We start from the raw sequence: 27,768 nt of genomic DNA, 5'->3' as shown, positions 1-27,768 counted from the left end.
TATATATATATATATATATATATATATATATATATATACAATTTTATTAAATAAAAAAATAAAATAAAATAAAATAATAGAAAGTAAGTTACATTTTAGTTCGGAGAAGGGTACTCATGAGTGGTGGCCTGCCCAGTGTGAACTTCTCAATATTCTATGAGGCATTCATTCACCAAAGTGTGATGGACCGCAAGGCCTTCCTTTGAAGAAGGCTATGAAGAAGGGAGGTTTGAGGGCTGAAGTGATTCTCAGAGTATCCCTTAAAAGAAATCTCCACTTTATCCCTCACCTACAAAATACTTCTCCCTCCACACAGATCTAGAGGACCACTGGGAAACCTGAAATGCTTGGGTTGAAATGTATCAATGACTCATTCTCCAGTCAGATGTAGCATTTGAATCTGAAGCCCTTACTAACCCGCTGTCACCCAAATGTTTTGCTACAGGCTATACATGTGAATAAACAAAGCAAGAGTGGAAATTAAATATTAAGACAATTTAACGAAACTTTTAGCCTTTGTCTATTTGCCATGTTAAACTACATTGACATTCTTAAATTTGATTATGTTCTAGTTTAAGGAACTACTTGCAGCATAATCTCATACAGAATTCCACCCAGTGTCAGTCAAAGGAGATGTTGAACGGTAATATCAAATCTTTAGAGCAATTTGAAAGCATGATCAATGTCTCAATGGAAGATTTAGTGGGGACATCAAATAGCTAATGGTAATATAGCGTAGAGCATGAGACTCTGGGTAACAGTGGCCTAAATATTGCTCTTTCTGGGAACAAATGTAATAAAATCAGATCCTAATTTTAGTAGACATCTTAAATTTGAAAGTAATGTAGATGTGTGTGGAAAATGCTGATTGCTGGCATCCGTTCCTCTGTGTATATAAATGAATGACAGCTGGAAAGTGGAAGACGGGACTAAAGAGACGGAAAAAATGTTAGTCCTCAAGTTTGCAAAAGACAGATAAACACAGGTTTTATTTATCTTACTCTCACCTGTGTCAGATTTTTGTAGTTGGTATAACACTGCCAGACTAAAAGTGCAGAATTGGCTAATGTTTCGGAAATTGGGGGCTAAATTATATTACAGAAAACTGTTGACATTCAGCCTCTTGTTAAACGAGAAAAGATGTCACTTAGGGGCATCTAGAGAGGCTCATCAGAGTCAACTTTTGAGTAAGAAAAATAAATAAATAATAAAACAAAACATTATTTGTGGAAAGCTTTGTCATTATTCACTCAAAAACAGATCAGTGAGGATTACAATCAGTCAGTTCCAAAAAAAAAAAAAGATCTGTTCCAGCAATGTTTTGTAGGCTGGTCAGTTTTGACTGGGAACACAAATATGACAAGGTGGGAATAAAAAAATAATAATAATTACCAATTTTTTTAGGAAGTTGTTATACCCTGTGTGAGTAAAATCTGCATTTTCAGGAAAAAGAAAATCCTCTCTGGATTAAACAGACCGGAACACAACATGAGGTGAATAATCAACCATTTAAAATTAAAAAATTTGGTCAATAATTCTTTCACAAATGGTCAGCAGAAATAAATTCATAGCTTATACTATATATATATATATATATATATATATATATATATATATATATATATATATACACACACACAGCGGGACTCAGTCACAACCCGCATGAAGATGGGCACCATCCCCCATTCTCAAAACCCTGGCAAAGTCTTCAAGGTTGTCCAGAGGAGGAATGAGTAATGACTGCCATTGTCCAACTTCACATTAGAAATGACTCTATGGTATTCGGCACTATCTGGGGCAGGGCAAAGAACATGTCCAATCTGTCCCTTTGTCAGGTGGGAATTAGGCTTTTCTCACCTCATAGAGAAGAGCTATAGAGAGCTGGAGGAGAGAGATAATTCATACCTCCCCACCAGAACCCTGACCCATGACTGTCTCTCATACGGAGAGTTCGAATGGATCAGAAAATCATCTTCAATAAAATATATGCCCAAAACAGCTTGTATTATTCCTTTTTATGTCTTAAATATGATCACTTACTCTTTGCATTTAAAAACTGCTGGCCTAATTTAGCTGTTTTGTGTGATGCATCACTGATGCTGATAGCAAATTAGTCACAGTGTAGTTGACCAGAGGTTTTAAATTGGCCAGCGAGGCCATATCCCTACCTTTTAATGAGGTCTGTATTGTTGCGGATGTCAAGCCTCTTGAAAGGTAAGCCACTTTGTGCCAAACCTCACCCCTCCCCAACCCTGCTCTCGTTGGTTCAAGCTGAATGGCTCTGTGATGTGCTGTGCTCTAGTGTAGTACAGAAGAATTACTTTGTCTTATCTTCCAGTGGGCAGGGGTGACCTTGTGGAGGAATGAGAGAGGCAATTAATACGGCAATCACTTGTGCCGCTCAGTGAGTGCCTCGCCAAGTACTCTCTGTTAACCTTTTGAGGGAACAGGGAAAAACACAGGAAAAAGGGTTGACGAATGCTCACCTTCACATGAGTTGGTGAGATCTCTGTGAGTGTGGAGTTTGTACACTGATGGCGCTGTTGCAAGAGGGAAGCAATACAGAATGCTTTGCTAAAGTAGTTGTAAAGATATGCCTTTTTTAATAGTGCAAACAAAATCATTTTCTTGTTTTCTATCCCAAAATCTTTCAATCAAGATAAATATACTTAAGCAAAACTGCATAAAATTGAATTGTTTTCAGAGAATGCATATTTGTTTCACAACTGGCAAGCTTTTTGTCTTCTATTGTTTAAATCAGAAATATAACAAAATTTAGTTTAGATTATGATAAGGAAATATTACCTCAAAATTTAAATGTTGTTAATTTCTATACAGTTTATATATATTTTAGTAATAAATATGCTTTGTAGGCTATTATGTACAAATTGATGGCATATGGGTGAATATTTATTTTAATTTTGAACAAGAAAAATATATTCCAAGTCAACTATTTAGTGAAGTATTTACAATTTAGTGTATGTGTAGTACCACTACTAGTTTTTTTTTTTTTTTTTCATAGTACTAGCAATCTGCAGTCCAATGAGACAAATGGAAAAGGAGCAGTTGTGCCAACAGTGAATTCATAATACTGTCATGCAGTCATGGGAAAGCTGTCCCTTTCCTATTGCCAGATACACCAAATTCTGATTTATATTAATACGATCCATGTAATCTGTCATGTTCTCCATCTCTAATGCTGTTTAATCTCTGTTTCCCTGTACTCCCCAAAACAAACAGACACTCTCATTCTACAGTCCCTAAGCGATGCTACTAATCTCTGAATGCAGACAGCACAGATCAGGTATGCATCGATGCGTCGCTTCGCTTCAGTCACCCCAAGGGGGAGAGATGAAATGCATGGGAAAGAAATGCATGAGAATTGAATAAGCGGAATCTGCTTTCCGTGACAGAATAATAAACTATTTTATACACTCTTTTAAGGTTCTGCATTCTGTTGGTTGGGATCTATTTGTACCAAGCATTGAAGTGGCAGCTTTGCTGTAAGCATGTAAATCTTACCCCTGTGCTGCAAGGAAATTTGACACTGTAATAATCCTGTGACAAGGAAAACTGTTTGAAGTTTAAGAGTTGAACATTTAAACAATATCACATAAGTGATATAAAAAAGTGTGTGACATAAACACTCAATACATGTTTGAGTCTCTTGAAGTGGTACAATCCCTTGAATGCTATTGGGAAAAGAGGAAATAGCCTATGTGTGTTTGCATTTTTGAGATCTAACCATTACAGCAAACCCGTATACTTCAGAATCTGCATTAAATACAATATGTAGTAGCTGTAACTGCCATTAACTTAATAACCATTAGGTATAGACGTTTGGCTAGGAAATCAGCACTCATTGCTAAATTGAGCTCAATTAGTTCTTCAGACCTCACATAGGCTCTCATAACCCAAAGACCACATAAAGCTGAGCGAGAAAAGCCAGCTCTCATTAATCTCGGCCTGCTGAGTACTGGCCTGCGAGCGGAAGTGACCGTGAAACACACGTGTCAAAGAAACACACTCTGGCGCTTTTGCGTGACTGAGAAGAGTAGGAAACTCAAGCCAATTATCCACTCCCCACACTGCCTTTAATTTTATGCAATGTATGGAGCCCATGAAACGGCGTCTCCCTACCAGACGGACACCCAGGGCCTGTCTAGATGATTGCAATTAAAGGCAATTCCACGACTTAGCTGCTTTTAGGTGGGAACGCTGTTGGGGAAGGAGATGGGGGTGGTCTTAACAGGTCATGTCTCTTCAAATGTTTTTTTTTTTTTTTTTTTTAGATAGATTCTTTCTTTCTTTTTTTTTCTTTTTGTAACCCGGTTGAAATAATGTTCTTTAGTATAAGATGTACAAGTTTGAATAATTAATTTCATAGTTTAATTTCATAGTTTAAGGTTAAAAAAGGTTCCAATTATTTGATCAGCAAATAAATGTTGATTCTGCTCAATGAGAGAAATACATATGGTGTAATGTTCATTTACGGTATACAGCATTTAAAATGTTAAATACTTGTTGGGTAATAATATATGTGAAAAATGTTTAAAAGATGCCTGTGAAAATAATAAGAAAGAGTTACACAAATGTTTTGTGAATTTATTTTATTTCTGAAAGTTTTGTGTATGAACCAATCACTGGAGAGGTCAAGGGTAAGAAGGAAGTGAGAGACAGACGTCAGTGAGACGAACGTGAGCGGAGGAAAAAGACGGTTACTGTTAATGTAATGCACCTGAAAAGAAAGTGAACTCGAACACATATACAAGTAATTAGTGGTGATAGTTCTGTTTGTTTGAGTGAAAAACTCATCCGTCACGACAGACATAAGTTTAAGTTAGCCGCTGTCGCTGATTTAGTGGTTAGTGTTTTGCATAGACTTTGCTGATAAGCTAGCGGCCAGCGACCTTAATTGAAACCGGAGATGATCAAAGACTTTCCCGCAGCCGGATAGCGTTGTCGAGTGATGGACTTTGCTGAGATCGTCAACCGTGTGAACCTTCTCTTGATCCGTCTTCTCATCATCACGAATCCTCTCCTCCTGTCTTTTGCTGCTGACGTCGTTGATCAGAAGCACGTGAGATTACATTCACATTGAAGAAATATTGCGCAGCCTCGGATATTTTAAATTCTTTAAGAACCATAAACTTTCACAGGTAAGATTGTGCAACTAGGGTTACAGACATACAGTCCTTATCCAGCCCAGGTGGTGGATCAGCACCTAGAGATGACCTCTACAGCCCAGAATTTTAGTGGAGACTATGTCAACTAGATGAGACCTAGAGACAGATCCCCTGTGAATACCTTATTACCTCAATGACCATTGGCACAAGACCACGCTGGTTTCGTTTGACCAGAGGAGAACTGGCCGCCCGACTGGGCCTGGTTTCTTCAAAGGTTTTTTTTTTTCCCATTTTTGTCACAGATGGAGTTTTGGTTCTTGTTGGCATACAGGCAACCAATATGGCGGACGTCTTATGTGTAGTGGTCCATAGAAATTGCTGCTAAAAGGGCATCTACATATCTATGCCTCTGTGTTGCACAACCCAATGTCCCAGTGATCTACAAATTTATCAGATAATCTGTATTGTTTCTGAAGCTACATTTAAAAAAGGCAACATATTTGTTTGGGTGAGAGATAATTGATTGAAGTCTGCAGGTGCAGGACCTCTGCACATTTTCTGAGATTGGTAGAAAAAAGAAAAAGAAAAAAAAAGTTTTCCCCTGGTTACAGGTTAGATTAAATTATCAAAAGTATGCAAAAACTAAAACACCAAATACACTAAAGAAAATATGAATACACACATTTCTTTTTCCATGCATACAAAGCAATATTATCTTCCAGATGTGGAAAGTCTGCTCACAGTCCCAGTGGTACCATTTTCCACGGTCCGTACTTTCAATCTAAGGAGATAAGCACAAAACAACAAAAAAAGTTATGCAATGGCATGTTTCAGAAGAGCAGCTACTCAAGGTCTGAATGGTTTGTCAATGTGGATAGTCATGAGAATGTGACATTTATTTACATAATGCTTGAAAAGTGGTTCACAAAAGCTTCACAACAGGCAAGGAAACAGTGTAAGAAGCGTATACTTACCAGTTTCTCTTAAAAGTTTATTTTTCCGCATCTCCACAATCCTTCAAACATCAGCTGGAAAATCCATTCCTTCCTTTATAAGAAGTGCTTGTGCTAGCTGATGTGAAAATAATTGTATTCATAAATCAAGCTCTTATAAATTAACTTTAAATCAAATTACTAATTACGAACTATAATTTTTTTGGACATGGATGTGGAATCTTGCTGGGTGGGATGAACAATATTGTGGCACCTTAAAATGTGAAGACCCCTTCAGCCTCATAAAAGATCTACAGAACAGAAAAGTACACCTCTCAGTAGCTTGTTACATAATAGAAAATGAATCCTCATCAGGGGATATCACCTTGTCACATCTTTGAATTGCATGATTGTTGAATCACTTTTACCAAAAGAGTTAATATATATTGATATTATGGCACCTTTTGGGTAAGGTAAGGAATAATCAGATCATTACAACTTATTACATCACATGACCATCTACTCATGTCTACAATTTTGTGTCAATTCACATGCATGTAGTCAGTTATTACAAAGGTCTACTTAAAAAAGTTAAAGTGGTGAAAATGCTTAACCACACACACACCCCGCACACAACAGTACTTTTTTTTGTTTTTTTTTATTTAAGTGCAAATACCCTTTTCAAGCCTCACTGGCTACCTTTCCAACTGGCTGTCATTTGATAGGAATCAGTTAAATAGGCCATGACTCCTGATGAGTTCAATTGGCTTGCAAGATTATGCAAGTAAGCATTCACAACCACTGGTGATGGTTGGGGAGATTACCCCCTTCTATGTAAAGAACTTCGAGTGCCCAGAAAATTAATTAATTCAAAAACAAAGTAATCTACTGGATTACGAGAACTGAAACAAAAACAGTTTAACAGACTCCATCCGTAGCCCTTGATGATTTAGATAATTCATACTTACCTTACTCTGCAACATTCTTTCTGGAGTCAGATCCATCAAGTTCCTGGTGTAGAGTTTATAGGGACCAATCTTGCACCACACCACATATTATATCCTGCATTCCCATATCTAATGTATCACTATCAAAACAGGTTTAAATAATTATGAAATAAAATGCCAATGACTTAAATATAGTCAACCCCACTAACTTGCATTTATTTATCTTGCTCTTTTGAATTACTGGATGCTGGGAAGGTGGTGTTTGGAGCTGTTTCTTGTCTTTGGTTGTAGCTGAAGTCTGTACTGAAATATATTTGAAGCCCGTAGTAGGAGTAGTGGGAGTGTTGGTTTTTGGGGGTGATCGTGTCATCCTGTGTGGAGCTGGGTTGTGGATGGCTGGTGAAGCTGTAGCGACCCACTTCTCTGGCTCAGATTTTTTTCAGATGGTTGGAGTTGAATTTAATAATTTAGCCTTTATCTGAGGCAAGCTCAAAATATTTCCCCATACATTTTGAGAATTATTTTAAATCCTTTTCTACGTTATCTCTTGTTAAATTTAATGCTTTGTATTTCAGTCAGTATTATAACACAGTTGTATTAAAATGTTAAAATACAAATATTACTAATTTATAATTAATATGCATGTAGCTTTTAAGACCTCATTTTAATTGACTACATAAATTTGTATTTTTGTCTTTGCCTCCTTCCTTTCAGTTCCCCTTTGTATCAAGTAGTGCTCACTCCAGAGCCAAATGACACCCACATCCCCTTATCTGGACTTAATGGGTTGTGGTTGGGCTACTGTAGTCCAGTTCCACCTGTAGGTTTAGGGTGTGGCTGGGTGTCAAGCTCCACCCTTTGACTCTGCAAATATTTTGTCCTGCTATGGTTATCATATTTCTGCATAAATATGTGCATGTCATTCCCAAAACTTTGCAACACAGGCCTATTTGTGGCCAAAAAACAAAAGTAAAAAATTTAAAAATATATATTAAGCTAATCAACCTATACATTTGGTTACAGTGATGAAATTCAAATTTAAGCTAGAAGATAAGATCAGCTCTCATATTAATGAAAAATATAACACCTCTGAGCAAAAAGTGAGATTTCGAATCGAATACTTCCAACTTCTGAGCTACTTCTGCTGAGATGAATGAAAATACTAATACATAGTATTATTAAAAAGTAGCTTCATAAAATAAAAAAACTAAAAGCCTCTGAATGAGCTTCATTTTTCAACTACACTTTTAAAAGGACAATCCATCTGAAAACTTTGTCATTTACTCATCATGTCATTCTAAACAGAATGTAGATTAAGAACCAGAGTTTTTAGATACCGGTATTCTGGATTTTGTATTTTGGAATGGCATGAGGGTGTGTAAAAGATGACCGATTATTATTTTTATTTATTTATTTTTTTGAGTGGACTATCCCTTTAAAAGTGTGTTGTTGATATGACCCATATGGCTTGATAAACAGACATTCTCATTGGAACCTCTTCTGAATCTAAACCCTAAACTCTCACCTACTAAATCTATGAGATTTCTAAACCTTTGGAAGTTTCCACCCAAAGTGCCATTCTGATCGCCCACAAGCAGAGATACTGCTCCTCCTGCTGGGGGAAATATTGAACGCAGAATAGAGAAGCAAAGATGGGAGAGAGACTGCATGAGGGAGATGAAAAACTAAAGGTTGGCAAGCCCTGTTTCAATATTCTTTCAGCGCACTGCCCCAGCTGTTTCATAATTAACACTAGTGTAGGGAGATGCTCTTCATCTGCTTGATTAGATAATTAAATAATTAATTAACCAGGGGCTTACACAACCTCTACAGATCTGTCTTTCTCTGTAGAGAGAAAGAAGCAGGCGGGAGAGAGAATGAGAGAAGGACAGATGAGCGAGCGTTGAGTTCACCTCCCATCTGGAGAGTCTCTCTATGGACAGAAAATCATGTCGTTCTCTTGCACCTCATCCTCACTGTTATAAAAACCTTAGCTCATCTTGATGAGCACATATATATATTTTAGATATACATATTTTTACATAAAGCAACCACCACCATTTTTGTTTTATATAAATTTTTGTCTTTTGTTTTTATTTATTTATTTATTTGCTTATTTCACTCGAAAATCTACCTAGATGTCCACAAAGGGACATTTAATGTGGCAAAAACACACATTTTAAAAACTTTGCTATAATTTACCAAAGTGTAGGATGGGTTTTTAAAGAAAGTGCAAGGAAACATAATTCTTCATTAAATTATATAATAAAAATAATACTTATAAATTATGATTAAAAAATATTTATTATTTTAGGGTTAAAACTAGGTTCATTTTTTATTTTATTTAATAAACCAATCAAAATCACGACTAATAATTATCTCTCCATAATGTTGGATAAATGATTACTGAATTTTCCTGACAAAATTAGACATGAGTCTGTGGTTTTTGCTATTTAATTTTCAAAGTCACTGCTAAATGTTTTTGTTTGCTTTCAAGAGAAATCTCGACTGTGTTTTTTATTTATTTAATTTTTTACTCTCAATGATGGAGGTTTCGATGGAGGAAGTGACCATTGTTAGTTTCCTAAAAAAATTAAAATCAATGCATGACCAATGTTCGAACTGCCAGATGCTTCTCATAACAGACTGTCAATGTGAGAAGACACATGCTATATTACATGCCTCATTGTTTAATTAGGTACAAAAGGGTGGAAATCCGTTATGAAAGGGAGAGAGGGGAAAAAGTAATAAAGACCACGTTTCTGCCTGGTTGTCGGTTTGGAAGATGAAAACCAGTAAAAATGTAATAATAATAAAGGAGCTCAAATGTGGATGTAATGGCCTGTATTTATGTGTTTCATTTTATCTTCAAAGACGGGCTGAAATTAAACAAATGTGAAAGTATAAAGGGCCCTTTTAAAAATAGCCCCTTTTTTCAGAGCGCGATCTCATCTCGGGTCCCACTGAGAATATTGCTACCGTCAGCACCAGCACACTTTAAGGGATGAATCAGAACAGAAGGAGCGAGAGAGAGAGAGAGGGGTGAACAGTGACAAAAAGACATTTTAATCACCGTTATTTCCGCCTGCGTCCGGGCGAACGATGGCCGTGCCAGGGGTTGCATGATTGAACAGCACCCTGCACCTTTAAACAAAGCCCACACAACTTCCTCGCCGGCTTCATTTTAAAGACTCCTTTAGCCATAATCATTTTCATATAATTCACTTTCATACAATTCTTTCTCCTAATCATTATCAGGGCCACTAACGTCTTAATGACTTCATAAATTTAAGCTATAAAAAGTAATGGAGAAAGACAAATGAGATAATTAGGAATAAATCTTAGTGGAAGCCCATTTATCAAAACATCGCGAGCCACTGAATATTCAAAATCATTAGGCCCTGTGTGTAATTAACAAAGCCCCTCAGTTATGAAGGAAACCTGTTTCCAAAGATATTAAGATCCAAAAGACTCCATGTTATTAAATTGACCGATGAATCTATGGTGTATAATATGATGTGGATTATTAGGATCCTTTTTAATTAAAAAGTGTGTTCGTTTCTCTCTCTCTTTAAATTTTTTAACACTGTAATGGGAAGTTGAATTCAGGTCTTTAGTCACAAGGCAGTAAGGGACTTACCTCTCTATCTTTCTTTCTTTCTTTCTTTCTTTCTTCTCTCACTCTTTTGCTCCTTCTCTCTCCCTTATGAATAGGCTGGAGATGATATAATGGACAGAAGCCTAGTCCTCAGTCCTAATATTTTATTCTCCTCCAGTACCGTTGCGTAGCACATGGATGGAGAGCGTGTTTTAATTTAGCACACTTTGAATTCCTATTATCTTAAAATCTGTGTGTAATGAAATCATTTGCCCTGATTAGCTAAAGTGAGAATAAGACTCATGTTAAGTGTCTGTGGAATTAAAAACAGATTTTTTTTTTCTTCCCTTAGTGTCTGAGGACAGAACAAGCTCAACAGCTACAATGTTTTAAAAGCAGTTTCCAGAATCTGAGGTACTAATAATGCTACTGTCTTAAAATGAAAATCTCTATTGGTGTGATATTGCAACATTTATGTGACCAGAGCTTAAAATGACCTTTTTAAGACATTTAATACTATTAATTATTTGATGTAAGGAGTGATCAAAAACTCTTAGTCTGTTATGTGCCTTTAGTGTACACACACACTAATGTTCAAAAGTATGGGGTTGGTATTTTTTTAGTTTTTTTTAAATGCATTAAATGTGACATAGTTAACAGTACTATTAATACTATTACATTGTTACAAGAAAAAATATTTTATTATTTTATTTAGAATACTAAATATATAATGTTTGCATACAAATATTAGGCAGCACAACTGTTTTCAACATTGATAATAAGAATAAAAAAATTATTGATCACCAAATCAGCATATCAGAATGATTTTTGAAGGATCATGTGATGCAGAGGACTAAAGTAATGGGTGCTGAAAATTCAGCTTTGCCTTCACGGGAATAAATCGCATTTTAAAGTATATTAAAATAAATAAAAAAAACAGTTGTTTTAAACTGTAATAACATTTCACAATATTACCATCATTTAATGTATTTTTTTTTTTTATCAAATAAGAAATAAGAAAAATCTTCTAAAAACATTAAAATATCTTACCAACCCCAAACTTTTGAATGGTATTGTACATATATCATTAATTATTATGCATAAATATTAATAAAATCCCTTAGTATGGTATCCCCATTCATCAGAGTTATTATTCGACATTTACGGACTGAAGGACATTTCTGTGCTGTTTTTTATGTACAGATGCATGCGGTCAGTGGTCAAGGCTACCTAGATGTCCACAAAGGGACATTTAATGTGGCAAAAACACACATTTTAAAAACTTTGCTATAATTTGCCAAAGTGTAGGATGGGTTTTTAAAGAAAGTGCAAGGAAACATAATTCTTAATTAAATTATATAATAAAAATAATACTTATAAATTATGATTAAAAAATATTTATTATTTTAGGGTTAAAACTAGGTTCATTTTTTATTTTATTTAATAAACCAATCAAAATCACAACTAATAATTATCTCTCCATAATGTTGGATAAATGATTACTGAATTTTCCTGACAAAATTAGACATGAGTCTGTGGTTTTTGCTATTTAATTTTCAAAGTCACTGCTAAATGTTTTTGTTTGCTTTCAAGAGAAATCTCGACTGTGTTTTTATTTTATTTTATTTTTTACTCACAATGATGGGAGGTTTCGATGGAGGAAGTGACCATTGTTAGTTTCCTAAAAAAAATTCAAATCAATGCTTGACCACTGTTCGAACTACCAGATGCTTCTCATAACAGACTGTCAATGTGAGAAGACACATGCTATATTACATGCCTCATTGTTTAATTAGGTACAAAAGGGTGGCACCCTGGACATTTACGGACTGAAGGACATTTCTGTGCTGTTTTTTTATGTACAGATGCATGCGGTCAGTGGTCAAGGCAGACTTGTCCATCTGGCTCTATTTACCTCAGTCAGGTGTATTATGATATTATTTCTTCTCTTGCTTTTATCTCCCCTATCCTATCCCTCGACACACAGATTATACATGCTCATCGGCAGAATACACAACAGTTCGTCATTAGAACATTAATTGAAAAAGTGTAATTAATCTGTTTCAGTCCAGCTCCTGGACCCCTGCCAACATCGTCTGTGTCTTACGACCACACAAACAGAAGAAACTACTGTGACTCAATACTGCCCCCTGTTGTCCATAAGGCACTTCATCCACCAGGGAGTGGAGGTTTATTGGTTCATCGATGGCAGCGAGATGCCTTTGGCGCTCGAGCAGGCCTCTGTTGGGCAGACTGACACCCCAACGGGCTGCAATTACCCCACAGCAAAACCTATTGTCTGTGTGTCACCCCCTGATGAGCGCACACTGTAAGCAATCGTCTCTTTTCTCTCACAGCATTTGTACAAATAGCTTCCAGAGGCACTGAAAGATGAAGCAATTTGGAATTTTCAGTCATTTGACAGGTGAATAGAGAATGCTGGCGGATACACTAACAGAATCATTTTGCGTCCGTTTAAAAGGAGAACGGGAAAAAGAGAGAGTGAAAAAGTATCAGTGGAGAAATTAGTGTTGCTAAAACAGCGGTTCAGGAGACTTCAGTCACATGGAAGAAAGCTGTGATTAGTCCAATCTGTCATTAGTGTCTCACTGACGGAGACATTAGCCTTGACAGAGGAGTAAAACGTAGCTCGGTGAGATCTTTACGCCAAAACGTCACCCTTCATCACTGATTCAGAACTAGCGTATGTAGCTCCAGAGCAATGCATTAAGGAATGTCCTTAACATTTTAATTTCGTCATTTACTCAATCTCATGTTGTTCGGAGTCGATGCGACTTGCTTTCTTCCGTGAAACAACAACAAAAAAGGAGATATTTTGAAGAATGTGCTGGTCACTCTTTTCAGTGCAATTACAATGAATGAGGCTTATAAATATGGTCCAAAAGATTTCTGAAGCCATATAGTAAGTGGGAAAAAATACAATTAAAACAGGAAAAATAAACAAAAATTAAATAAAGCCTAACATCAGTCTAAAGAAACAACAACAAAAAAGTACACCAACATAGTGAAAATAGAAAAGTGGAAAAATACAATTTTAAAAATGAAACCAGTAGTAAGATAAATAAAAAATACAAAAAAACCTGACCTCACATCAGTTCAGTGTTCCCATCCTCCTGACTCCCTGGAGAACCCTTGCTAACAGACGCATATAGATGAGGCTGTAATTGGCTGACCCCGGGCATCTTTCCGCAGGCTTAATTAGGCTGCCAGTCTGTCCCCAGATTGTCCCTATTCTCAACCGTCCCCAGTTTCAGTTTCAGAAGAGTAGCATGTTATATGTTGGATTTGGCACCCATGAGGACACATTCAGGATCATTTTTAATGTAAGAGCTGTTTTAGGATCTCTTTTGTAGCTTTAGTGCATGGCGACATGTATTATTATTAAACCGAGCAAGCGTAAGTTCATCTAGTTCAACACTTAAGCTCACATCCAATGTGGATGAAGGTTGATCAGGTGCGGTGATGAGGTGATGTCATGGCCAGTCTTTATAGGTACTTGCTAATGAGGTGTCAAATGTAATCGGACACTTGGCACAGTCCAGCGGTAAATGTACGCTCTCATGGACTTACTGCAATCTAACTGAAATTAACTGAATAAATCATTAAAACTCACATTAAAGAATTACAACTTTTTACAACTATCAGTCCTTGAAAATAAGTAACCCTTTTTTTTTTGGCTAGTTGGTTTTGGTTTGTACAGTTCATCAAATCTTAAATAGAACAGAATGAATCAAATCTTAAATATTTAGCATTTTTATGTCTAAACTTTAAATAAAATAAATATTTGTCATAACTTTGGATCTTTCTAAATCCTAAAACAATGTTTTAAATATGATTTTTTTTTAAGAAAAAAATTCTTTAAATGTTACTTAATTTTGTCATAACTTTTCTTTTTGAATATTTCAAAATCTTAACTTTAAACCTGAAAAATAAACAATTAAAATGAATATTTCTATATTTTGTCACAACTTTTCCTGAAACATTAATATAAACCTATAAACAGCTAAAATCAATATTTCTTCAATTTTGTCGTGACGTTTCGTTTTGCATTTTTCAAAATTCTCAAACTGTAATTAAACCTGACAATACATCTCTTAAATTATTATTTAATAAATATTTAATTTGCACCTTTTATAATAATACAATACTTAATACTTTATTTTCAGGTTTAAATTAAAATTCTTCTCAGGATGTGGTTTCAGACCTTTGGAATGTAAAATTATCTGCAACGTAACTATGTGAAATAATCAATATTTATGGTGGTGAAAAATAATGAACATTCTTAAGGGAGAATTTTCATCTGTGGTTGGAATTACAAAAACCGAAAAGAAGCAGAACAAGAAAGAGACAAAGAGGGAGAAAAGAAAGAAAAGAGATGTTCTTTAGCCAGTGTTCCTGAGTTCCTTGAGTGTAAATTAGTGGAGAGCAGGGCGGCTTACTTTATTATTGTAATCCACAGTGCTAGCGGTGTGACCTTTAGCAAGATGATTGTTTCTCATTTATGAGCTTGAAGGTGCAATTTACTGAACGGTTTGATCCATAGGACCTGACCTTTGTAAATTGCCTGTTAAGCATATCAGGACTCAACCAACCTGCCCCACACATGCTCCAAAATGAACACAACATCTGCCCTCGCCGCCTTCCCACACACACTCATAAAGTTAAACTCACTGTTACAGAGAGCAGTTTCTTCAAAACATCCGGCATCATGCTATTTTCAGTTCACTACATTAAATGCATTTTTTTTTTGCATTTAATTAGCATACACAATTAAAGGGATAGTTCATTCAATTTTGTTACAATTATTTATTCGCTCATTATTTTATTCACTTTTTTCTTTTCTTTTAGGACTTCACAGCCATGGTAAAAAAAAAAACAACAAAAAAAAAAACAATCTAATTCTATCATTGACACTTTAGATCCAGAGCTTTACTAGATAGCTGAATTTATTATTTTTTTCTTTTCTTTGTTATTGCTTTAATGATTCAGATTTCCGTGATTAATGCTATTTGATTTTAAATGAATCATTATGAGTCAGTGGAACGCTTCACATGTTCACCTGTATAAGTGAAATTTAGATTAAAGCAGATCATTTGATGCTGTAGATGTTGCGTTAAGTCATTCGAGGAAAAGGGTTTCATTATGCAAGAATGCAAAATTATCATTATGCAAATCAATCTGGATTTAAATGAGCGCTCTTTTACCAACACGCTGTGGAGCAGAACATTACCAAAGCTGGAGGCTACCTATTTAAAACACAGTAGTGAAATCATTTAACTGAGCAATAGATTCAATTAACATCTGAGTCTCAAGTCCACCGATCCATTTGATAGGATGCCAGTGTCGGACCACAATTATATCTCATCGTCATTCTCATTCTGTTCAAGGCTGAGTGAAGGATGGTGAGAGTTATCCTCTTCACCGGTCTCTTTCTACTCACCGAAGTGGCGACTTGTCAACACTTTCCGTGAACGTGATCCATACTTCCTCCAGACTGTCTCAGATCTCACCTAAAGCTGCAAGCTCGGCCATCGCCTGGGAAAAAAAGACATTATTTTATTATGAATCCATGGGTGTCAGATTTCATTTCGTGGCTTAAATTTCACAGATTAAGCTGTTAGAGATATTCCAATGCATCTCATTAATATCTGAAAGAGGTAATGTGTAATTTGTGGTGGTAATCATTTAAATAATTTCTGTGAATGTATGCATTGGTACAATTCAGGCTTAGGACGCTGCGGGACCCTTCTATTTGACAATTAACTCTTAATTCCAAACAGGGATTTGTGCTCTGTCCATGGTTATTTCTGATAGACAAGAGAATCACTGCCATTGACTGGGGGGTGGGGTGGGGTGGTCTGGGCTGGGGGTACTCTGTGGGACAGGGGTTTTCAAATAGTGGTCTGCCAAAAAATTATATATTTTAACAATTTGATTTATTGCAACACAAATATAAATCCATTATGTCATTAAGTCATTAAAACTTTAACTTAAAATTGTTGTTTCTGTTATATTACATAGTACATAGTACTTTTTAGAGTCAAAAATTCCTTGGCGTTAAAAATCCCCTGATATAGCATGCTCATTCAACATGTTGTGCATGTGAATTTTTTGCGACCACCCTGAAGAGACCAACATGAAGGAGAGACACATCACTGAATGACACTCATACAAACAAGGTACATTTGAATATTCACACATCTACACAAACGGCTGCAGGCAAATATCAGATTGCCTCCCCAGACAGTCCCACCTTCGGACTTTGCCCGACTCTGTGACGTGACCCTCGTTTGCAGCGGAGCAAATTTCTTTCTGACTGGCATCCCCTTCATGCTCGGACGTGAAGGACAGATGAGAGATGGAGCGAGGGCAGGAGGCAGGAGAGAAGAGGCAGTAAGGCTGCTCAGTTGCAGAAGCAAAGGCACGTGAAATTAAAGACGATCATCTTGCTGTCAGAAACAGAGCTCTGCTGGCGTATTTCGGCCCACTCCGAGTCCCTATAGAGACATGTTATAAGGCATATGGCTCTTGCCAATCAGAGCAGCCCCAAGCTGTATGGGATCACTGATGAAATATGGACAATGGCAAGCAAGGTGGGCACAAGGGGAGGCAGGCAACTTAATGAGGCAGTTTCTCAGATAATAAGATTTGAAGATATGCTAATATTTCTACATTAAGGAGATAATTATGATGTGGAAGATAGAATATTTTATCTTAAAGAGACAGTGCACTGGTCCCAAACCTGATACTATCATGTAATTTCTATCTCTTATTTTTATTTATTTTTAATATTTTTGGTTGATGTTTTCAACGTGTGCACTGGGATGAGGAAAAAACAATGTTAGCTAGGACAGTTTTTTCCCTCTTTGTGCCGTCTTTGATCATTCTGATAGGGGCTTTGTATCGAAAGCTCACTTGGGACTTCAATAGAAAGTATCAAGGCTTATTAATATTTGTCATTTGGGGATTAAGTAAAATAGAATTATAGTACTACATAAACAAGCTCATAAACGTTGATCCTTTTTAAAATGAATAATGTAATATATAATAAAATAAATACTAATTATAAAAAATATATAATAAAAATAATTTATATTCTATATATATGTATGTATATATATGTGTATGTATATATATGTGTATGTGTATATATATGTGTATGTATATATATGTGTATGTATATATATATATGTTTGTGTGTGTGTTTAAATTTGTGCAGCCTGCTACTGTATGATTCTGCATTATGTGAAGGTGATAAAGCACCTCATGTGCATCAGTGGACCTGTCACATGCATATTAACAGAGTGAGACTGTCATTAATTGGTCATTGACCAGAGAGCCCGAGAAAATATATGTGAACATTATTTGCATTGCAAAGAGGTTGTTTGCCCACATTCATGTAAGACGTAATGTTTCTGTGTGAGAAACTAGTGCCTGGGGCTTTGGAGTATCCCACAGTTTTCTGCTTATTTTATTGCTATTTCTCTCTTAGAGGATACAGGCACCTCTGATTACAGCTCATAATGAGCTCCATCAGATGATTACGAGCACAGCTGGCCTGAAAAACAAGCTGATACATATGGCAGTCCATGGCAGCCAAAGAGGACGTTTCAGTGTGAACTTGCTAAGTCTGAGTTTTGTCCTTAGACTGGGAAACTTGAGACCTGAACAGAGATGGTCATCAGGACGTATGTTTAACAACATGTCACTGCTGAGGACACATCTGGAGGCTTTAAGCAGACAATCTACAGAATCCACATTTTGGCTTTCTCAGAATCGATGAACAATGTTCTCTTGTCACTGATTGCTGAGACATTTGCCTCTTAACTTTTTTTTTTTTTTTTAACTTTTTTCTGCTGTTACCAATTAAGATTCAGCTTGAGATAGTATAAAGGAAAAGGACCACTTAGAGGAAATGAATGGAAGAAATCTTAAAATGGCAACTGTAGGAATATGAATAAAAATAAAATAATTTCAGAAGGAATGTAAATAAAGTAAATAAAGATCTAAAATGAAATGTCAAAAATGACAATTTTTTGCAGTTCCAATTGCACAAAAAATATAAGTAATTCACAAAGATTGGGGGTAAAATGTATCACGTGTACATGTCAGCTCCCTCTTTAGCATACTGATTCATCTTTGCCATGTGTGGGCGTCATGGGCCATCTGAATGCTGGGTAAATGCCATCTCCGTGCGGGCGGGAGTCCTTGTGATATTGCTTCACTCTGTTAAATAGAATTCATGTATATTTTGCAATCTTTGCATCCTATTATGTGCAATAAACTAGGTACTTTATCCACGACTGCACCTGGCTGGCGGTAAAAATATTCAGAAGCCAATCTGCCAAACACACCCTTTCAAAATCAAATTTATTTAGTTAGAAACGGTCTCAAAGACACTCTTGTAAGCTATCATGTAACATTGTGATTAGAATACAGACAAGCAGAAATTTAATTCATTTCAAATTCAGACCCGCTCCGCTTCATATTATCCCGCTGTATCAGTAAATTGTAAACCCTGCGTTGCAGCATTACAATTCAAACAAGGTTAGTTTTCAAACACCTGATTTGAATAAGCTGAAAAAAAGGGAAAGGAAAATGAAGGAGAACTGCTTCGGCTGCTTTTGTGTCAACGCGCGGCGAGAGATGAAGAAGTGAAGGCACGCGACAGGCACTTTTGGATGCGATGGCTGAACGATAACACCTGAGGAAGTGTCAGCTAATTTGAATGCAGCACCTACAGCACAATTATTATTATTATCACCAAATCATGGAAATAAATTAAAAGAGCGAGATCTGAAAATAGCGCATCTGGGCCTTACACTTCACAGGTACACCCAGTGGGGATTCAGAAGGAGATGACTTTGCCTCATTATGTGCTTGGATGGTGCGTGCGTGTGTGTGTGTGTGTGTGTTAAGGGAGATGGTGGACTTGCTGTAATGCCAGATCTCAGCAGATGAGATAGGAGCTGTAATTTGAATGCCAGTGGGAGGCAATTTAAACACATGGCGGTCAGAGAACACCCGAGTCTGGTGACACTCTGATCAGCAGCAAGGCTGTTCAGGGCTCGCCAAGGTCAGTCAGAGGCTGTTTGGATCTCCTCACTCCTCAGAGAACACTTTGTTTGTCAAAGAAGGAAAGACTTTGGCAGGCTTTATTAATTGCCTTGAACTCTGACAGAAATTACATTTATACTCATAAATGATTTCACCAGTTGGGTGACAATATTGAGGTTGAAAGAAAACCAAATGTGTCGTAAAACAAGTTTGTTGTGTCATCGGGAACGGATCAAGAAGAACACACCAAAGAAAATGTGGAAAGTGTTGCGTGCAAACGAAAACACCCGTCCGCTGTGTGAACTGAATGCTTTCCCAGTTTATTATGTTACCCTGTTTGACACTTCTCGGATCATCTGCCAGGAAACAAGAGCGACAAGCATCTTCCTGCAACTTTTGTGAGGAAAGAAACCAAGTGAAGTTTCTGGCGTGAGACCGAGAGGGGTTCCTTCCTTCCCTCTGAAACAATGCATATCTCAATCAGTGTCAGTGAACGCTGATTAGAACATCACAAGTGTTGCAATCATATCCAAATGCTGATGATAACCAAAGTACAGTCATTTCCACCAAATGAGAAGCAGAACAAAAAAAATCAAGCGAGTTCTTAATCAAATATGCTTAACGGCTGCCAACGGGAGAGGTGCAGTGGGGCCCTCTTTTCTCTCCTTCAGGAAAGCCAGTTACTCATCCTTCAGTCTTTCCATCCCTCCTCCTGTCCTATGATTCATGGGCTCAGAGGGGGCCCCCCATCTCCCTGGAGAAATTAACAGTGATTTTAATTGCGTAGACGTCTCCAATTCATTACTGCCCACTCACACAAATTTTCACCCTCTTAGGTGTCAAATGGCACTTAACATCTCTGCCAATCACGGCAGCACTAGAGGAGAGCTGAAGGAGATGGGAAGCGTGTGGTGGGTGCGTCAGGCCCCCCGGTGCGGAGACGACGTGGAGGACCCCTCTTATCCACTCAGTTTAACTCCTGCAACACTGCACACACACATACACAGTCTGAATGGTCGTATATGTGGTGAATCAAAAGACATGGTGTGTGGCGCCTACTGTAGCATTTCTTTCAATTACATCAATGATTAAAGCTTTAAAATAAGATGATAACATCAATTTTATTTTCAGTCGTGAGGTAAACGTGTGACTCGCTCGCACCCTTATCATCAAGATCCTGTCAGATCGTAATATCCAAAACTGAATATGAAAATTGCCCTCAGGGCTTTGATTAATTTCAGATAATCAGCAGCAGCTCCTTGACCTTGGAGTTCAAAATGAATGCTCCTCATATCCTGATCTATCTATCTATCTATCTATCTATCTATCTATCTATCTATCGATCTATCTAAAATGACATGTAATGAGATACATAGCACAAAAACATAAACATTGTAAACAATATAAAACTGAAATTTCATGACACCTCAGCTAATGTGACTGTGGAGTAGAAAGCCATGAGATTAGTGGCCTAATTGAATACATTTAATTTTCTGTAATGGGAGAAATATGTCACAAGGGGGAAAAATTGGCTGTCGACTGCTTTTTCACATTCATAAGTAATTTTTTATTTTTTTCTTAGACATCCCCACCGCACCCCATCCTCCTCCATCCCATACACACACACACACATAAAGAGATCTGGGCAAAGCAAAGATCTGAGAAAGTGTGCATTAAATTATAAAGTTGTAATTATTAGGATTAGACACAGCTTTAAATATAGTGGAACAAACTGAAAATAAGCCATATTACTATTTATGTGACTTTTTATGTGATTTATGTGAGTATGTTGTAAATACAATTCACAGGAAGATTTTTTTTTTAAATATATAATTAGATTTAAATTGAATACAAATACAGTATAATAATTAATTGTATTATTATTATTATTACTATTATTATTATTATGTTTCCTTACTGCGAATGTGACCCTAAAGGTAAATACATTTTATAAACAATAATGACAAATAAACAATAAAATACGACAAGCTCTGTTGGAAAGTTTGAATATAAATGTAAATGCATGCTTTCCATTGTAAACAAGACAGTTAAGGTTACCAATGGATATATTTATTTATTATTTTAACCAAAGTTTGGAGCTGTTGAATAACAGCAAAGAATGTATTATTTTTCTGCTCTCCTAAGTCAGGTTTTCTGTTGTTTGTTCTGAATTATTATAATATATTTTTTAAATTACATAACAAGTAGCTAAAAATGTTGCCACTGCCTCATAAAAACCTGCTCTGTCCAGTATCACTCATGATATTCCTGTGAAAAACACTAAAACTCTCAACAAAATGGCAGCTGGAGAAACAGCAACTCTCTGGGCAATATTTAAAGTTGTTGTGACCTTCTGCAACCTTTAACTAACAAACAGAGTTCACATCAAACTGAATACACATTATCTATTATTATTATTTTTTTGTTGAATAAATGGCATTCAAGACTGCAGAAGCAGAAGACGGATGAGTGTACTTTCATTGTGGTCTCAACCACCCTCAAAAGCAGATGAAAATACACTTCTCTCGGGTGGCTTTCAAAGGTCATGAGGTGTTTGTCTTGGAGATGATATTTTATTTCCTTCTAATTAGGAGGAAGAGGCATATTTGAGGTTCTCAAGTTACAGACAGTTTCAATACTGATTTCCAAGAAATCTTATTTTCAATTTTTGTATGTACAAGTTAAGAAGCATAAAAATATAAAGGGGAAAAACATGTATGCACAGTCGCAAACACACACCTTTCATTACACATATTGGACCTTACCTGGTAAATACGCATACTAATGTCTGTTTATAGATGGCTCCTCTACAAACAAAAGCACTTTAGGGGGGGTTAATGAAAGATATGAGATCTCCACAATGAGTGGTAACCAGTATGTGCTGTAGGGCAGGACAAGGGCATGCTGGGAGGTGATAAGTCTCATTTATACCTTAATTGGTCCTCATTCAGAGTTGAAGGAGGCTGGCAGAATGCACTTTGTAAGCACCAACCTTTTTTTTAAGCTAGCTGCAAAATCATTAGTACATAGGCAAAACAGAGTTTAAATCAGGGGTCTTCAATCTTTTGTAGGCCACATTCCAGACAGATGAAGCAAGGACCACCTGCTACACAGTGTAAAAAATAAAACAAAAAAAATTATAATATCATGCCTATTCATGTATTTACATATATTGATACTCACACTGCAAAGCAATTAATATAATTTTCAAATATTCACTAATTTGTCAAATATTTGTAAATTGAAATTGAAATTTGAATTATTAAAATAATAATAAAATGATTGAAATCTTAAATTGAATTTTCAATACTTGTATGTCATGTTTAAATTTTAATTAAATTAAAATAATCCTAATTTCATTTTAAAAAGGAAAACATTTATTCACTCCATTTATTTTATTTTGAAATGTACTTTTCAATTTTTATTAGATATTTAATGTTTTAATTATTTTGAAATTAAAGGGGTCAAATGATGCGATTTACATTTTTCCTTTCTCTTTGGAGTGTTACAAGCTCTTGGTGATAAAGAAGATCTGTAAAGTTGTAAAGACTAAGTCACAAAACCAAAGAGATATTCTTTATCAAAGTTAAGACTCTGCAACGCCCCCCTGAAATGGCTCATTCAAACACGCAAATGTTCACACATGGAAAGAAGGCGTGGTTTCAGTAACCGCAGTAAGTGTTGAAGCAGTCATGTCAGGGAGATGCTGTGTGTATTTAGACGAAAGCAAAAGCACTTTATTTTGCCTTGAAAGTACCTGAAAGTAGATGAAGGACGACCATTATGTGGACGACCATTTTGTGAACATAGTTGAGGTGGTAATTCTGACTTTTCTATGACAATCTGGTGTTTCTGAATCAGCTACAGTAAGTATGATTTGTTATTAGTATGAGTATTTGCTACTGACTTTGGAGTTTTGCACGTTGTGTGTGTGTTTGTGTGTGTGTGTGCGCGTGCGTGCATGCGCGTGAGAGAGAGAGAGAGAGAGAGAGAGAGACAGTCACACATCGGAGTCAGCTGTCTTAATCGTCTGTGGCTTGTGTACTGCAAACACATTAAAGTTTCATCACTGTGTCTGTCACGTGACTCTGTTCCCCTTTCGGACTTGAACTAAGGACATTATTTACTGTCTTTACACTTATTTTGAAAGATGAAGCTCACAATTATGGAAAGGGCCGTTACATTTCAGATGAGTGCTTGCGGTGTTCGGCCAATCACAATGCACTGGGTCAGCTGGCCAATCAGAGCAGACTGTGCTTGACGGAAGGAGGGACACGTTTGAGAGAGGCGGGGCATAGAGGACCTACAATAATGTACAGTATTTGAATAATAATGTGTTTTTTGAACATTAAAGCATGTCAACATATTCTTTTACACCAAAAACACAAAATAACGATCTTTGAAAAAGCATCATATGACCCCTTTAAATAATTATTATTGGTGGCCAGTAATGGGCCTGTTAAAGACCCTTTAAATTATCACAAATGCACTCTTGGAACATCACGACAACTATGTAGTCTGGATTTTAAGTGCACAACAGCAGTACTGCCAATCAATTACTGCATATGTGAATCCATTTACCCCTGAAGTTCAAATGCTCTGCGTGTACATGACACATCAGAGTTCTCTAAAGGGGACCTCGCTGATCCTCTGACCTCCCATGGGCTTAGCTGCTAAAACACTCATGGCCCAAATGAAAAATGGCACCCCTCATTACATCATGAACCGGGGGAGGAGCGCGGGAAGGAAGACGATGGAGAGGCCTCAACAGAAGTCAGCCAAGGTACATCACTGACAACAGACGGCGGCTAATTAACCATTGTGCAGCACTTTTACAATTAATTAGCCCCTTAAGCTGCTTTTGTCAAAGGCAGTAAACAAGGCATAGTGAAGTTAATGACTTACTCAGATCAAAGGATGAGTTATTGTCTTTATTTTTCAGCAGTACCTATGGGAGATTCAGTTGTGCTCCAGCAACATGGAGATGTTTCCTTTCATCAGTTCGTCATCAGGGGCAGCGGAGCCACTTTTGGGGGACAGGGATGCTGGATGGAGATATTTCAAGAGAAAGAAAGAACCAGAATTGAGATCCAGCTCAAGGGAGGATTTATGAAATCTCATTTTTTCTCTTCAGTCTAACTGTATCAATTCCCACAGGCATTCCTCAAAAGTGAGTTAATGATTTGATGCAAAACATTTTTGATCGGTTCGAGTGAATGCATAAACAACAACAAGGACACACACTGGCCCATTTTCAGCGGACAGTTCTTGAGGGCCAAGAATTTTTCATTCCAATGAGAGCAAATCCAAGGTCAGACTCTGAACTTCCTGGCCATTAAGAGATCACAGAGACTAGCAGTGAGAGTGCATAATATCCACACAGCTATTTTTGGCCTCAAATTAAAATATATGACATGTTGAAATGACTGCAATGTGCAAGAGAGGTATTCAAACTAGACACTAATGATGCTTATTAATGGCGTGAATGAAGTCTTGACAGGTCGTGTGTCATTTTCCAAGGAATGCTTCACTGGCATAATGGCTAATGTAAGTGGGTGTAATTATATATATTATACCCTGTCCTATTGTATTTTGGCAGCGGTTTGAAGGAGTCAGACAGTTAGAATGAAAATCAAAGTGCTAGAGGAATTGTAGGCTGTTGCCAATTTGCTCATTTCACGTGGACCGGACCATGTTTAAACCAATGGCACCCATTCGTGGTCAATTGGAGAGATTGGCAGTACAGGTTTCACACATATACATGCATAGAATTACACTGGATGTTGCAGTATTAGTGGAAACCAAACATCACAGATTAATCTTCTCCAACAGATGACAAAATGCTAGTGGCTCTCCTCTCTTTTTTTTTAGCACAAAAAAAATAACTAATTGGAGGCCCAGAGCTAGAGGCGTTCATTAATCATTAAGCTTTGCAGTCTATGATAACTGTGATAACAAACACCTCTCTCATTCATTTTTATTGACATATTTCCTCTCCCTCTCCTTTTTTATCCAAAGGGAACAAGGTAAGGAAAACCCGTCAAAAGAACAGACAGGGAAAGCGTTGGAAAATGGTAACTTATTCTCACTGGGAATTACCAAAACACTTAGTAATGAAATCTAAACTGATATTCTAGTAATTAGCCCCTTAATTATGAGGAATAACACAATTAGCCACTGAGTCTTTGCTAATTGTTAATTAGCAAAGGCAAAGTTATTGTGTGTGGCAGAAAAAGACACGCAAAAGAACAAATGTTAATTTGTCTCATTCAACATACTTTTTTGTTTTTACTCTGTTCATTCACAAATTCAATTTAAATAGTGATATAAAAATTATTATCATGAGCATCATTAACACAATTAGTCAAATTCCTAATATCCTGTTTCTGCTTAGCTGGAAAAGAAGGCTGAAAGCTGTTTATATAAGCTGTATATATGGTCTATCACAGCACCACTGTACCAGCATCCCATTGCATACGCTGAGTTTCATTTTAAAGTGGTCTCAAAGAGTGAATTCAGCCCTGATGCCTTATGGCTGAAGCAGTATTGGCAGTGCAGAGGATTTACCCAAATGCTGTTATCACTATAGGTTCAGCATGCACACAACCTCCTGTCCTCCATGACTCCAGTGTCCTTCTTTTCCGGTGGCGGCTTCAAAGATAAGTGTATGTACTCAGCCCCAGATTACCCCGCAGACTCACAACAAATATTTGGCTGGCGGATGAGCCATCTTAGAATCCAACCGAACATGAAATTAAGTGGTGTGCGGACAGGCAGGGGTGCAAAGCAACCAAAAACATGATTTAGGCCTCGGTAAACAGAACAGAGAGAGTGGAAAAGGAGCAGAGCGGAAGATGTCAAAGGTGTCATATTCTCACCACTCGTAAAAAAGAACTGACTAATGTCATCTTCCGTTTTTTTACTTACAAGAATTTAAAACATAAATAGTTGTGCATCATAAAAACGCATTTCAACAGACACTGGAGGATATTGTGCCAAACTAAGTGATTCTGCTTCTTTATCTCCCTTGCCCTCGCTGCAGTCGGAGTGCAGTGTGAATCTAAAGCCCCCACTGCTCTTTTCCCACTGTGTCTTTAATTGGATCCTTATTACCATTCCGGCTCCCTGAGAATGATGAATTTGTATGTGTGAGATTTTCATTAATCATTCTTATTCACAGTCCACCCAGACGAGAAAAGAGACGGAGAGAGTGAGAGGAGATAGAGAAGGAAGAAATTAATAATTTTTTGAGACTGGGATATATTTCGTAATGAATATTCATGCCTGTAGGATATTTGGGGTCAGCCATAATCAGGCAGGTAATTTGTAATTTGCTGTGTTTTTACCCAGGACCTGCAGCATAGGTTAATATACATCTATTTGAACAGAACTAGGGGGATTTTTGAAGTACTACAACCTCACTTTACTTGAGCGTGTGTTTTTTTTTTTTATTATTTACAATGCAATTGCCAATTAGGAAAATTTCAATAACTTGCCATCTGACGCTTTCACTGAGTTAAAAGTGAAAGTGAAAATGATGTGACATTCATACAAAAGTATGGTGACCCATACTGAGAATTTGTGCTCTGCATTTAACCCATCCAAAGTGCACACACACAGAGCAGTGAACACACACACACACACACTGTGAACACACACCCGGAGCATAGAACTGCTTATTGTAAAATTGCAAGATCCTTTTTATTTTTCATAAAATATGCATAAAATATTCTAATGCAATGTTGCAGTATAATATGATTTGTATTTATTCTGTATTCAAATCTCTCTCTCTCTCTCTCTCTCTCTCTCACCATACAAATGTTTATTATTATTATAGAAATTAATACTTGTGTTTAGCAAGAACACATTAAATTGATCAAAAGTGACAGTAAAGACATTACCAGCATAATGTTACAACATATTTCAATAAATCATATTATATTTGATCTATATATTTATATTTATATATTTCATATTTATATTCATCTAAGCGTATCATAGTTTCCATAAAGATATTCATTTGCGCAAACTGTTTTCAACATTGTTAATATGAGGAAATGTTCCTTCAGCACCAAAATCAGCACTGA

General features: G+C 36.6%; 1 long non-coding RNA gene across 1 annotated transcript; it reads left to right on the top strand.

The window, feature by feature from the left end:
* Positions 1–4,704: 4,704 nt before the first annotated feature.
* On the top strand, positions 4,705–13,437 carry LOC128021909 (uncharacterized). Its single transcript, XR_008185809.1, has 4 exons — positions 4,705–5,080; positions 10,956–11,017; positions 12,671–12,932; positions 13,029–13,437. It is a non-coding gene; the product is annotated as an uncharacterized LOC128021909 (long non-coding RNA).
* Positions 13,438–27,768: the final 14,331 nt, after the last annotated feature.

The sequence above is a fragment of the Carassius gibelio genome, chromosome A11, assembly GCF_023724105.1.
Source record: "Carassius gibelio isolate Cgi1373 ecotype wild population from Czech Republic chromosome A11, carGib1.2-hapl.c, whole genome shotgun sequence".
Lineage (NCBI taxonomy): Eukaryota > Metazoa > Chordata > Actinopteri > Cypriniformes > Cyprinidae > Carassius > Carassius gibelio.
This window is presented reverse-complemented; position numbering and strand designations above follow the sequence as displayed.